The sequence below is a fragment of the Vulpes vulpes genome, chromosome 14 (genome assembly GCF_048418805.1).
Source record: "Vulpes vulpes isolate BD-2025 chromosome 14, VulVul3, whole genome shotgun sequence".
Taxonomy (NCBI): domain Eukaryota; kingdom Metazoa; phylum Chordata; class Mammalia; order Carnivora; family Canidae; genus Vulpes; species Vulpes vulpes.
In genome coordinates, this window is record NC_132793.1 from 11807470 (window position 1) to 11822405 (window position 14936).

Consider the following 14936-nt stretch of genomic DNA (forward strand, 5'->3'; position numbering starts at 1 on the left):
CAGAGGGAGAAGCAGGCTCCCTGCGGGGAGCCCAATGTGGGACTCTATCCTGTGGCCCTGGGATCAAGTCCTGAGCCAAAGACAGACACTCAACTGCTGAGCTACCCAGACATCCCTTTTTTTTTAAGATTTTATGTATTTATTCATGAGAGATACACAAAGAGGCAGAGACATAGGCAGAGGGAGAAGCAGGCTCCCTGTGTGGGATCACGCCTTGAGCCAAAGGCATACACTGAACCACCTAGCCACCCAGGAGCCCCCCCCCCCCGCCCCCCCGCTTCTTTGTTTTTTTTTAGTTGTAGCTTCTTTTAATGGTGGTTCTGATGGGAGTGAACTTCATACCCTGGCTTCAGGCACTGAGTCTTGTGAATGAAGAACACCTACCACTTTTTTTTTTAAGATTTTATATATTCATGAGAGACACAGAGAGACAGAGACATAGGCAGAGGGATAAGCAGGCTCCCCTTTGGGGTCCGATGCGGGACTCAATCCCCAGGACGTGGGATCATACCCTGAGCCAAAGGCAAATGCTCAACCGCTGAGCCACCCAGGCATCCCCACTTACCACTTTATTGACTGGATTTCTGCAGTGGCAGACTGGTCTTCCTGATTCTACTCTTGGTTCTCTTCAGTCCATTCTTCACACAATCGAGAGATCTTTTACCAACCCAAATCATACTGCCTTGCTCCCCTGCATGAACACTGTAATACACTTAGAATAAAACCCCGCCTCTCAGCAGCGTGATCTAGCTCTTCCCTACCCCATCAGCTTCTGCTACTACTACTCTCCCCTTGTTCCCTCTACTCCAGTCATATTGGCCTCCATGTTACCCACACAAACCAATCTCATTCCCACCTAAGGACCTTTGTGCCAGCTGTTCCCTTCCCACTACCCAAAATGCTCTCCCTTCAATCATTTCGTGACTGGCTCGTGCCCATCCTCAGATTTCAGCTCAAATATAGAGTGCCCTAACCACCCCATAAACCAACAGCACCCACCTTGCAGTCAGGCCCTATCCCATCCCTCTTATCTCCCCCCCTAGCATTTAGCACTCTTTGAGATAATTTTATTTTATTTTTTTTTTAATTTTTATTTATTTATGATAGTCACAGAGAGAGAAAGGGGCAGAGACACAGGCAGAGGGAGAAGCAGGCTCCATGCACCGGGAGCCCGATGTGGGATTCGATCCCGGGTCTCCAGGATCGCGCCCTGGGCCAAAGGCAGGCGCCAAACCACTGCGCCACCCAGGGATCCCTTGAGATCATTTTATTAGTTAATTTGGTGAACTTGTGTATAGTCTGTCTTACTAGATGTGAGCTCCAGAAGGGTGAGGGCTTTGTTTTTATCTTGTTCACTGCTGTATCTCAGGTTCTTAGTATACTGTGTGGCACATAGTGCTCGGTAAATGCCAGGTGAATAAACAAGTGAATAAATGTCCTTATGTGATTATTTAAAAAGATTTTACTTATTTGACAGAGAGAGAACACAAGCAGGGGGAGTGGCAGGCAGAGGGAGAGGGAGAAGCAGACTCCTCGCCAAGCAAGGAGCCCAATGCAGGGCTCCATCCTAGGACCCTGAGATCATGACCTGAGCTGAAGGCAGACACCTAACCAACAAAGCCACCCAAGCACTCCTCCTTCTGTGTGTTTTTGAATCATTTTCAGATGTATATCAAGTCTGTTTACCCATGTTTGCTCAACTCAAATAGCCCTTATGTCAGCTTTCGCTCCACCCCATCATTGCCTGAGCTCTGGAGGGTAGGAATCATGTCCAACTCTTGTGCCATAGAGCAGTGCTGCAATTTCACCATCTATAATGAAGGACTAACATTTTAAATTTCTAATCCAGGGGCACCTGGCTGGCTCAGTTGGTAAAGCATGTGACTCTTAATCTCAGGGTTGTGAATTTGAGCCCCAGTTGGTTATAAAGATTACTTAAAAATATTTTTTAAAATAAATTAAAAATAAATTTCCAATCCACTACAAACGGTACTTATGTGAAATATGATGAAATATTGTAGCCATGCCAGTTTACTAGAAAAGTTTCTAAAATCTTATTCTCAACTTCCATATCTTATTGGGAATAAACGGTTTACAAATGGTTACCAGGTACGTCCATATTTTGAATCAAATTGTCTTAGAGGGGAGCCCGGGTGGCTCAGCGGTTTAGCGCCGCCTTCAGCCCTGGGCAGGATCCTGGAGACCCAGGATTAAGTCCCATGTCAGGCTCCCTGCATGGAACCTGCGTCTTCCTCTGCCTGTGTCTCTGCCTCTTTCTGTTTCTCACGAATAAATAAATAAAATCTTAAAAAAAAAAAAAAACCACTATCTTAGAGCTCAGCACAACACCTAGTAGGTGTCAGTGTTTACAGCATTGACTTGAACTCTTAGAAAACCAAGACAAAACAACATCGCACTGGATTAAAGGCAAAGATGGACATGAACAGACTTTGTTTACTACAAAACATCAAATAATGCCAATTGTTAGAGCAGCGCGCTGTCCATTGGAATTTTCTGCAACAATTAAAATGTCATATCTGTCCTGTCCAGTATGGTAGCCACTAGCCATGTGTGGACTGAATTTTCCATTTTAAATTTTAATTAAGTTAAATAGCTGCCTGTGGCTAGTGGCAAACACTTTTGATAGCACAGCTATACCAAATTATATCTTGGAAAACTCAGTTCTCTATCTCCTTTAGAACCTGATATCCTATCAATATCCAAGATCTATCTTATTCTACTGCCTAAATATTGGTCTAGTCAGATCTCCCCCCATTCCCCAATTTATTTATTTATTTATTTATTTATTTATTCATTCATTCATTCATGATAGTCACACAGAGAGAGAGAGAAACAGGCAGAGACAGAAGCAGGCTCCATGCACCGAGAGCCCGATGTGGGATTCGATCCCGGGTCTCCAGGATCGCGCCCTGGGCCAAAGGCAGGCGCCAAACCGCTGTACCACCCAGGGATCCCTCATTCCCCAATTTAATGGATGACAACACCATTCAAGGAGCCATGCATACTTGATTTCTCCATCTCCTTCAATACCCACTCTCCAGCCTCCCATTCTTCATATCCTCTCAGTATTACCTCCAACTCAAAGGTCCTTCTAATTCTCCCCAACTCCACCATCATCATATCTCACCTAAAGAGTAGCCTTATGGGCAACCCAGATGGCTCAGCAGTTTAGTGTCGCCTTTGGCCCAGGGTGTGATCCTGGAGACCCGGGAGTCCCATGTCGGGCTCCCTGCATGGAGCCTGCTTTTCCCTCTGCCTGTGTCTTTTCCCTCTGCCTGCTTTTCCCTCTGCCTGTGCCTGTGATAATATCAGTTATTATTAAATGAGTATGTATCACTGTGACTTAAACAAATACAGGTATCCCATACTTTTTGAAAGTTTGTGTTACACCACTTTGCTTTTATGAAAGACCTGCATTAGTTACCTGTTTGCACTAACCGAAAGAAATCAGAGGAGGATGTTTGCTTTTGAAAAAAAAAAAAAGGCAAGAAGCAAAGGAGCTCTCAGTATTTGATTTGCAGCCAGAGGTTACAGAGGCAGTGCACCCCAGCAGCGAGAGTAGCGCCACCAGGCACCTTCCCTGGGAACTACGTTCAGCATTTCTGCATCAAACCACCATAGCTTTGAATTTTATCTGTGAGTATCTATACTTTATCCCAGTTTATTTTGTGCATCCATTATGATGATGCGTCATAAAGATCAGAAAAACTTGAAAGGTCATTTTGTGGGGTTCTGGAACACTTAAAAATTTTTCATATAAATTAACAGTAATTGCTCCTTCATGTTAAGACATTTCAGTTTACCGTAGGAATGCTCTGCTTTTGAAAACAGGGAAACCTGCATGTGGGCTTTGACTCCCAGTTAGGATCCAGCAGTTGTGGGGCTTATGGGAGAGACTAAAGGGCTGGAGGAGGTACAAGGGATCTGCTCCTGTTTCCTGCACATTCTCCTGCGGGTGTCACTCCAACAGCAATTCTTCTTAGAAATGACCATTCCAGGGATCCCTGGGTGGCGCAGCGGTTTGGTGCCTGCCTTTGGCCCAGGGCGCGATCCTGGAGACCCGGGATCGAATCCCACATCGGGCTCCCGGTGCGTGGAGCCTGCTTCTCCCTCTGCCTGTGTCTCTGCCTGTTTTTCTCTCTCTGTGTATGACTATCATAAATAAATAAAAATAAAAAAAAAAAATAAAAGTGCCATTTAAAAAAAAAAAAAAAAGAAATGACCATTCCAGTTTCCAGCTGGTTCTAGTTTGCAGTTTTTCATCATTCTTTTTTTTTTTTTAAGATTTTATTTATTTATTTATGAGAGACACAGAGAGAGAGAGGCAGAGACATAGGCAGAGGGAGAAGCAGGCTCTCTGCAGGGAGCCCCATGTGGGAATCAATCCCAGGACCCTGGAATCAGAACCTGAGCTGAAGGTAGACTCTCAGTCACTGAGCCACCCATGTGCTCCCTTATTATTCTTTTTAACACTCACAGTACCTGCTCAGAGCACCAGCAACAGCTGAGTGGTACTGCCTCCTCCACCACAGCTGGAGTCCCACCCCCACGAAAACTTCCTCTGGATTCAGAGACACCAGTGGGTTAGAGCCTCTCTGCTGCATTGACTCTCTTTTCAAACTCATTAGTTTTGGTGTTTTCCAGCCTCTTCCCATCGTCCCCCCAGCTCATGGTTGCTCCATGCAATTACTACTTAGTGTTCCTTCTTGCCTTTTATGTTAATTAACACCTGGAATATTATTTTTTTTAAGATTTTATTTATTCATGAAAAACACACAGAGAGAGGCAGGTAGAGACCACAGGCAGAGGGAGAAGCAAGCTCCATGCAGGGATTGGACGTGGGACTCGATCCCAGGTCCCCAGGATCAGGCCCTGGGCTGAAGGCAGTGCTAAACCACGGAGCCACCCGGGCTGCCCTGGTATGTAACTTTTTATTTTTATTTATTTTATTTTATTTTTTTGGTATGTTACTTTTTAAATAAGTTCACAAAATCTTTGACTTCCTCCCTTCAAGAGGTAGAGCTGAATTCCCGTCTTGAGTATAGGCTGTACTTAGTGACTTGCTTAACAATAGAATGTGGGGACATTGTTGAAGTTCATAAAATACTTAGTGGCTACACTTAGTACTTTCTTAAATCATATGTTCTGGGAGAAGTTAGCTGCCCTGTGTTGAGGACACTCCAGCAGCCTATGCAAAGGCCCGTGTAATGAGGAATATCTTCTGGCAATAGCCAGTAAGAAACTGATGCCTCTGTCATGTGAGGAAGAGACCTTGAAAGTAGATTATCAAGGCCCAGTGAGGCCTTCAGATGACGGTGGCCCCTGCTGACATTGTAACCCCAATTTCATGGGAGACCCTAAGCCACAACCCTGTAGCCTACACCACTTCTGAAATCCTCACCCGTACCAACTGCAAGGTTCCAGGTGCTTATTTTAAGCCACTGAGTTGGGGGGGGCGTAATTTGTTACTTAGAAATAAGTAGCTGGGGCAGCCCTGGTGGCGCAGCGGTTTAGTGCCACCTGCGGCCTGGGGTGTGATCCTGGAGACCCGGGATCGAGTCCCGCATCGGGCTTCCTGCATGGGGCCTGCTTCTCCCTCTGCCTGTGTCTCTGCCTCTCTCTTGCTCTCTCTGAATGAATAAATAAATAAATCTTTAAAAAAAAAAAAAAGAAATAAGTAGTTAATTCACCTGGTTTACAATTCTTTTTTTTTTTTTTTTTTTAAGATTTTATTATTCATGAGAGACAGAGAGAGAGAGACAGACAGAGACAGAGGCAGAGGGAGAAACAGGCTCCATGCGGAAGCCCTATCCCAGGACCCCAGGACTGACTGAAGGCAGTGCTAAACCGCTGAGCCACCAGGGCTGCCCTACAATTCTTTTTTTATTGAGACATAATTGACATATAACATTAAATTAGTTTCATGTGTACAACATAATGATTTTGTGTTTGTATACATTGTGAAATGATCACTACTGTAAATCCAGTTAACATCAATCACTACACATAGTTACATGTTTTTCTTGTAAGAACATTTAAGGTTTATTTTCTTAGGAACTTTCTGCTTTTTTTTAAGATTTTTATTTATTTATTCATGAGAGACACAGAGAGAGAGGCAGACATAGGCAGAGGGAGAAGCCGGCTCCCTGTGGAAAGCCCAATGCAGGACTCAATCACAGGACCCTAGGATCGTGCCCTGAGCCAAAGGCAGACGCTCAACCACTGAGCCACTTAAACATTCAATTCTTTAATTCATTGTGAGTAAATTTATGTGTGTGGCATGAGATAGTAGTCCAATTTCATTCTTTTGCATGTCGTTGTCCTCTTTTCCTGACATTATTTATTGAAGAGACTGTTGATTCCCCCATTGTATATCCTTAGCTCTTTTGTCATACATTAATTGATCATATATGCCTGGATTTATTTCTAGGCTCTCTATTCTGTTCCATCCATCTAGCTGTCTGTTTTTATGTCACACCATACTTTGTAACATAGTTTAAAATCAGGATGCATGATGCCTTCAACTTTGTTCTTTCTCAAGATTGCTCTATTTGGTGTCTCTAATAATTCTTTACATTACATTTTCTGTTAAAATAACTTGTATAGTGGGGTGCCTGGGTGGTTCAGTCAGTTGAGCATCTGGCACTTGATTTTGGCTCAGGTCATGATCTCAGGGTTGTGAGTCTGCGATCATACTCAGTGAAGAGTCTGCTAGAGATTCTCTCTTCCTCTGCCCCTCCCCCTGCTTGCCCTCTTTAAATTGAAAAAAAAAAAATCTTTTTTTTTTTTTTTTTTTTTTTAAAAAGGCAGATTATAGGGCTGCTTGGGTGGCTCAGTCAGTGAAGTGTCTGACTCTTGATCTCAGTTCAGATCTTGGTCTTGGAGTCATGAGTTCAAGCCCTTACTTTAAAAAAAAAAAAGAAAGAAAGCAGATTATAAAGTATGTATGGTAGGATGCCTGGGTGGCTCAGCGGTTGAGCATTTGCTTTCAGCTCAGGACCTGATGCAGGGCCCGAGGATCGAGTCCTACATTAGGCTCCCTGCAAAGAGCCTGCTTCTCCCTCTGCCTGTGTTTCTGCCTCTCTTTGTGTTTCTCATGAGTAAATAAATAGAATCTAAAATAAATAAATAAAATTTAAAAAACATGTATGATATGGTGAAATCTTATGGGTGAGTTATTAAGAAAATAATTGGATTTTATACTTTTTTGCTGCTGTGGACTCACCAGCTAAAAGAAGGGGAAACTAAATCTCAGGCCCATTGAGATGACCCAGAGGCAAAAGAGGTATTTGTCATCAAAATTATGAGAAGAATGTGGCCTGATGTCTCTGTGGGGATATAGATTCTCTAACATGAGAAAGGGGTGGAAGCTATTTAAGTTGCATACAGACAACTAAATCAATCCCAAAGAGAGTTCTTTATTGGTCAATGTGATGGTGAAGTTTAACATCAACTTGACTGGGCCACAAGATGCCCAGATATTTGGTTAAACATTATCTTGTGTGTTTCTCTGAGAGGGTTTTTGGATGAGAGTAACACTTAGGAGCACTTGGCTGACTCAGTTGATGAAACATGTTACTCACTATCTTGGGGTTGTGAGTTTGAGCCCCATGTTGGATATAGAGATTACTTAAAAATAAAATCTTTTTAAAAAGAGAGAGATGGGGCACTGCGGTGGTTCAATTGGTTGAAAGTCTGCCTTCAGCTCAGGTCATGATCTCAGGGTTCTGGGATCAAACCTCACATCAGGGTCCCTGCTTAGCAGGGAGTGTGCTTCTCCCTTTCCCTCTGCCCCTCCCCACCAACGCCACTCGTGCTCTCACTCTGCCTCAAATAAATAAATAAAATATTTTTTTAAAAAAATAGAGGGAGATTAACATTTAAGTCAATAAACTGAGTAAAGCAGATTGACCTCTGTACAGTGAGGGAGCCTTATCCAAGCAGTTGAAGGCTTGAATAAAATAAAAGACTGACTCTTCACTGAGTAAGAAAGTTATTCTTCTTATCTAATGGGCTTCATTGAGCTGGAACATCAGCTCTTCTTGATTCTACAGCAACTCCCAGCCTTCAGACTCAAAGTGGGACGTTGGCTCTACAGATTTTGGATTTACTGGCTCCATAATTGTGTGAGCCAATTCCTTATAATCTCTCTCTCTATCTCTCCCTCTCTGGTTCTCCCTCTGTCTCCATGTCTATATATAGTTACCTCTAAATGGATGAAATAGAAAGATAATCTCCAGACCTGAAGGCTATATCCAGAAACAATGGCCAAATCACTCTACAGATCTCCTTTGGTTGAGACACCATTGATGCCACTGCTACTTCCAGATATTGTGATTTATCTTCTGACCACAAGACCAGAGGCCACTACTGCCTCTGAACCTGAGTTTCTCTTTTTTTTTTTTCTCAAGATTTTACTTATTTATTCATGAGAGACACACACACACACAGAGAGAGAGAGAGAGAGGCAGAGACACAGGCAGAGGGAGAAACAGGCTCCCCAGAGGGAGCCTGTTGAGGGACTCGATCCCAGGACATGAGCCAAAGGCAGATGCTCAACCACTGAACCACCCAGGTGCCCAAATGGAGAGTTTCTGCTGCCATGCTGGTAAGGGTGGCTCTCTGCTTCCTATGGGAGACTGGCACTGATGTTTCTGATTGGCAGAGTCTAGGTCTGGCTGCAGTGCCTCTGAGAAACTGATTATCTAGTCTCAGTCTTAAGAGAGGCATTAATTGATGAGATAGGATGCTCCCAAACAGTGGAAAAGGAAGGAGCCCAAGAATGTTGAGCAGTCATAGAGTAACATATTCATTGCAACAAGGCTGGAAGGACAGAAGATGTCGAGTTTCTGTAGTCAAGACCTACACCTCTCACTTGTGTCACACCCTGGGAAGCAACAGGTCTCATGGACAGACTTGACACAAAGGAATTAGTTGCTAAGAGTCGAGCCATCTAACTCAGATGGGACATGATTTTGAACTTGGTCTCTGAGCAAATCAGCAATGATCATTGAACAGAATGCTAAAGGACCTTTTCCAGTTTTCTTGTATTTAGGAAGCTGAGTTGTTGTTTTTATCTTGTTTCGTTTGCATGATTCTAAGAGATGGGAAAGAGCCCCCCCTCCCCCACCAAGAGTTGACATTTGATTTACTGCCAAACTTGGTGAAGTAGACTGAATCAAAGGAATTCAGAGTTGATTTCTCTTTTGATAAAAAGGCAGATAGGGTTTCCAGACTCCTTTCATCCTTTTGCTCCACATCACCATTACATAGCTTCCACTGCACTGTTCAGAATGGCTGCTGAGGGACGCCTGGGTGGCTCAGCGGCTAAGCGTTTGCCTTCGGCTCAGGGCAAGATCCCGGAGTCCTGGGATTGAGTCCTTCATCGGGCTCCTTAAGTAAAGCCTGCTTTTCTCTCTGCCTATGTCGCTGCCCCGCCCCCCCCCCCATCATGAATAAATAAATAAAATCTTTTAAAAAAACAATGGCTGCTGAAGCTCCAGCCATTAGGCCTCATTCCAGCAAGCATGAAGGAAAGGGGAGGGAAAGAAAAACTCATATTCTCCCCTTAATCACACTTCCAGGAAGTCATATAGATGACTTCTGCTTCCATCTCATTGGCCAGGACTTAGTTTGTGAATACTCCTACCTGCAAAGAGGCTGGCAAATGTAGATTTTATTCTGAGCAGCCATATGCCCAACTAAAAATGTAGAATTTACTGCTAAGGAAAAAGTGGATAATGGCAATTGAGGGTAACAGGAAATTTTTGTCACAGTCAAGAGGCACATACACTAAAATGTTTGCCACAAGTATGTCTGGAAGGTGAAAATATAGATGATTTTTAGTTGCCTCTTTATAGTTTTCCCAATACTTTATTTAAAAAACAAAAAAACAACCTAACCATATATTTATAATCAGAGGGGAAGAAAGCATTGCCACTCTTTCCAATCTGAAGGAGAAAACACAATATGAATAAAACAAATAGTACAATTATGTACCAGAGCAAGGCAATTTTTAAAGAAATATCTCTACTCTCAGGAGGGCTTGTGCAATGTTTCCAAGGAAATAAAACTTCCCTGGAAAAGCAGCTCCCTTTAGCAACCTGAACATGATTCTTACCACCTACAGATAAGATCTTGTCCTCCCCAGAATGCCACAAGGATCTGTTTGGACTTGTTATGGCACAAGGCATATTTGGCATTGACTAAAATATACTTGCCTTAGTCCTGGTACCACCTGACTACATTCCATGGGTGCTGTGCATCTCCCTGCTCTGTGAATGTTGCTGTATGGGCTGAAACTTCGTTAAATATTTATTAGATGGTACCAAATCCAGGCTGTCTTCACACTTTAATTCCCCTATGTGATTTGCAATTGATAAGATCTGGATCGATCTGGAAACCTTGACAAACTTGCCAAAGAATAAGCACGTCTTGTGAGATCCTTGGCGATCAAAGATGTCAGGAGTTTTGGAGATTTGCTGCACTTGTATAAAATCCATCTTGACTTTCATTTCCACCCTCCTCCTCACCGTCTCCACCTGGTTTCTGCTCTCCTCTCCAAACCAAAGTCTAAGAAGATCAGATTGGAAAGAAGACTTCTAGGTGGTTGAGGGTCTGTCTTTGGCTCAGGGTGTGATCCTGGGGTTCCGGAATTGAGTCCCACACCAGGCTCCCTGTGAGGAGCCTGCTTCTCCCTCTGCCTGTGTCTCTGCCTCTCTCTCTGTCTCTCATGAATAAATAAATAAAATATTTAGAAAGAAAAAGAAATAAAACTGAATTCTAGGGATGACTGGGTGGCCTAGTGCTTTAGCGCCTGCCTTTAGCTCAGGGTGTAATCCTGGAGTCCCGAGACCAAGTCCTGCATTGGGCTCCCTGCATGGAGCCTGCTTCTCCCTCTGCCTGTGTCTCTGCCTCTCTCTCTTTCTGTCTCTCTCATGAATAAATAAATAAAATCTTAAAAAAAAAAAAAAACAGGAAAGAAGACTTCTTTTCCTCCTTGGGGGTCTGATATCAACCCCACGATTTTAGCTGTGTTTAGGAGAACCAAGTCTCCCCACCCAAATCAAAGGTAGGATTTCCAACTGATTTTATTCTCAGAGAGTCAAAGTAGATGTTAGTAATTAATATGGAACAATATTCTACTACTCAATGGTGGCACCAACTCAAGATCAGTTTGCTAACATAGTATTTTCCTATGTTCTGGAACAAAGACTGGAGATATTGCCATTTCTTTCCCTTCTCTCTCCCCAGAGGTAACCATTCTCATGACTTTGAAGTGTAACCTTCCTGTTGGTGCTATTATATCCCCCATTTTACAGGTAAAGAAAATGAGGCACAGGGAGATAAAGGAATTTGCCCAAGGTCACACCCTTAATAGGTGGTGGAACCAGCACAGACAGGTGATAAGTCAGATGAAGGAAAGACTGCAGGTTGATAAGAGGGACTGAGGCATGTGGTCAGGGAAGTCAGTTCTGTCCCAAAGCTGAGAACTGAAGATGGAGAAAGAGACACTAAGCAAGATTTCTGGGAAGAAAGAACAAGTGCAAAGATTCAAAGTGGGAAGGAATTTGGGCAAAGTGGCTTGCCACTCTAGCTGCTATCTAGCTGCTACATTATCCTTATGGATCATAGAGGTCATATAGGTCTTGAACTACTGGCCTAGATTACATTTATGAATGAAGCCTAATTATTTTCTGGTTATTCAAGCCCTATTGAGGGATACCTGGGTGGCTCATTGGTAAGGTCTGCCTTTGGCTCAAGGTGTGATCCTGGAGTTCCAGGATCGAGTCCCACATCGGGCTCCCCATGAGGAGTCTGCTTCTCCCTCTGCCTGTGTCTCTGCCTCTCTCTGTGTGTCTCTCATGAAATAAAAAAAAATCTTTTAAAAGAAAAAAAAAAAGCCCTATTGTTTGGTTTGGTTTTGTTGTCACATGTAACTGCATCTAATCCAAATTGATCCATTGTCCCTTCCTTCTGTGAATTCAAATAAGATGTATGCATGTGTACAAATCCATTGTATTGACCCTGTATCTGTCTCATTTTGGTTTCTACTCCTTGATTTCTTCATCTTTTTTAAAGCAAGTTTTAGTCATGGCATAGTTTTGCTTTTGGTGGTGGTCTTAGTTAGAAATCATTTTATTGCAAGAAACAAATACCTATTGAAGTTACATTATAGAAAGATATTGAAAGGGGGTGCCTTGGGTGTCTAAGTGGGTTGGGTATCCATCTCTTGATTTCAGCTCTGGTCATGATCTCAGGGTCGTGGGATCAAGCCCCACATCCAGCTCTGAGCTGAGTGTGGAGCCTACTTGGGATTCTTTCTCTCTCTGTCCCTCTGCCCTTCCTCCTGCTTGTTTGTAAATAAAAATAAAATAAATAAAGTAAAATAATAAACTAAATAAAATATAAAATAAAATAAAAAATAAAAAATTAAATATAATATAAAATATAAAATAAATAGTAAAATGGTGCCTGAATGGCTCAGTCGCTTAAGTGTCTGCCTTTGAAAAAAAAAAAAAAGTGTCTGCCTTTGGCTTAAGGTCATGATCCCAGGGCAGCCCTGGTGGACAAGAGGTTTAGCGCCACCTTTGGCCCAGGGCGTGATCCTGGAGACCCTGGATCAAGTCCCACGTCGGGCTCCCTGCATGGAGCCTGCTTCTCTCTCTGCCTGTGTCTCTGTCTCTCTCTGTGTCTCTTATGAATAGGTAAATAAAATCTTTTAAAATAAATAAATAGGTTTTTTTAAAAAAAGCACTTTAAAAAAAAAAAAAAAAAGGTCATGATCCCAGAGTCCTGGGATGGACCTCTGTATCAGGCTCCCTGCTTAGCATTGGGATCCCTGTTGGCTTTTCTCTCTCCCTCTGCCCTTCCCCTCTACTCATGCTCTCTCTCTCTCTCTCTCTCTCTAATAAATAAAATATTAAATAAAGATTTTGAAAAAGGAAAGATTTAGTAAAAGGCATCAGATGTCTCAAAGAAATAATAACAAAAAATAAAACTTATTAAGCACTTATATTTTAAAGATTATTCTATGATTTTTACACATTAATATATTTAATTTTCACAATAGCCTTATGAAGTAGATCAATACCCCAATATCTGTAACAGCTTTATTGAGATGTAATTCATATACCACATTTTTCACCCATATAAAGCAACATCGCCAAAATCAATTTTAGAACCTTTTCATCAAGTGAAAGCCCAAGAGAAACCCCATGGTCTTCAGCTATCATCCTTAATCTTCACACACACACTCCAGCCGTAGGCAACCACTAATCTACTTTTTGTCTCTGGATTTCCTTATTCTGGACAATTCACATCATGGAATTATATAATATGTGACTAGATCCTTTCTCTTAGCATGTTTTAGCATGTACAGTACTCCATCCTTTTATATATGGCTGAATAATACTACATTGTATGAATATGTTACATTTTGTTCATCAGTTGATGGACATTTGGGTTGTTTCCCCCTTTTTTGGCTGTTATGAATAATGTTGCTGTGAACATACATGAACAAATTTTCAGGTGGACATAATTTTCTTGGGTACTATGAGTGGAATTGTTGGATATGTTAACTCTGTATTTATATTTTTGAGGAACTGCCAAACTCATCAAAACAACATCAGGATCATCAGGTTGGGAGGGCTGCTTATTCTAATTACTCACTGAAGCACTGAGAAGGAGATATGGCAACAAACGAATGGCTTCTTAGATGGTTTGCCCAGAAATGACACGTCACCTCTGTTGACCTTTTATTGGTCAAATTAGGTGATACAGCCACACCCAAAGTCAAGGGGGCAGGAAAATACATTCTTACGTAACATGCAGAAAGGGGAAAGAACTAGATACATTTACAGAAGGATGCTAAGGGCTGATTCAGTGAATGTTGTGTAGAAAAACAAGAAAGGCCCCTATGAGGGGATGACGTTTACTGTGAGACTTGAAAGATCAAAAAGAGCCTCTGAGATGATCAGGGAAAAGAGATACTCAACATCACTAGTCATTAAGGAAATATCAATAAAACCACAAGGAACTACTTCACACCCACTAAAATGGCTATATATTTGACCCTTGAACGACACAGGTTTGAACTGCATGAGCCCACTTATACATGGATTTTTTCTCTTTTCTTTTTTTTTAATTTTAAAGATTATTTATTTGTGAGAGAGAGAGAGGATGAGCAGGGAGCAGAGGGAGAGGGAGAAGCAGACTCCCCACTGAGCAGGAAGCCTGAAGCAAGGCTCAATCCCAGGACCCTGAGATCAGAACCTGAGCCAATGCTTAACTGACTGAGCCACCCAGGTGCCCCATGTGGAATTTTTCCCCCACAAATACAGTAGAATACCATAAATGTATTTTCTCTTTCTTCTTTTTTCAATTTAAGCTCTACACCCAATGTGGCCTGGAACTCATAACCCTGAGATAATGAGTCACATGCTTTACCAACTGAGCCAGTCAGACACCCCTATTTTCTCTTTCTTATGATTTTCTAAATATTTTTTTCTCTAGCTTACTTCATTGTAAGAATGGAGTGTATAATACATATAACCTACAGAATATGTGTTAATTGGCTCTTTATGTTATCAATAAGGCTTCCAATCAACAGTAGGCTATAAGTAGTTAAGAGGAGTCAAAAGCTATATGTAGACTTTTGACTGCACAGCAGGAGGTCAATGCCCCTAACCCTTCAGTTGTTCAAGGATCAACTGTAATAATAACAATAAAAAAAATACAAACAGTAACAACTGTTGGCAAGAGTGTGGAAAAACTGAAACCTCATTCACTATTGGTGGGCATATAAAATGGCACAGCCACTTTGGAAAACAGTTTGACAGTTCCTCAAAAAAATTAAAAACAGAGTTATCAGAGGCACCTGAGTGGCTCAGTCAGTTAAGCATCTGCCTTCAGCT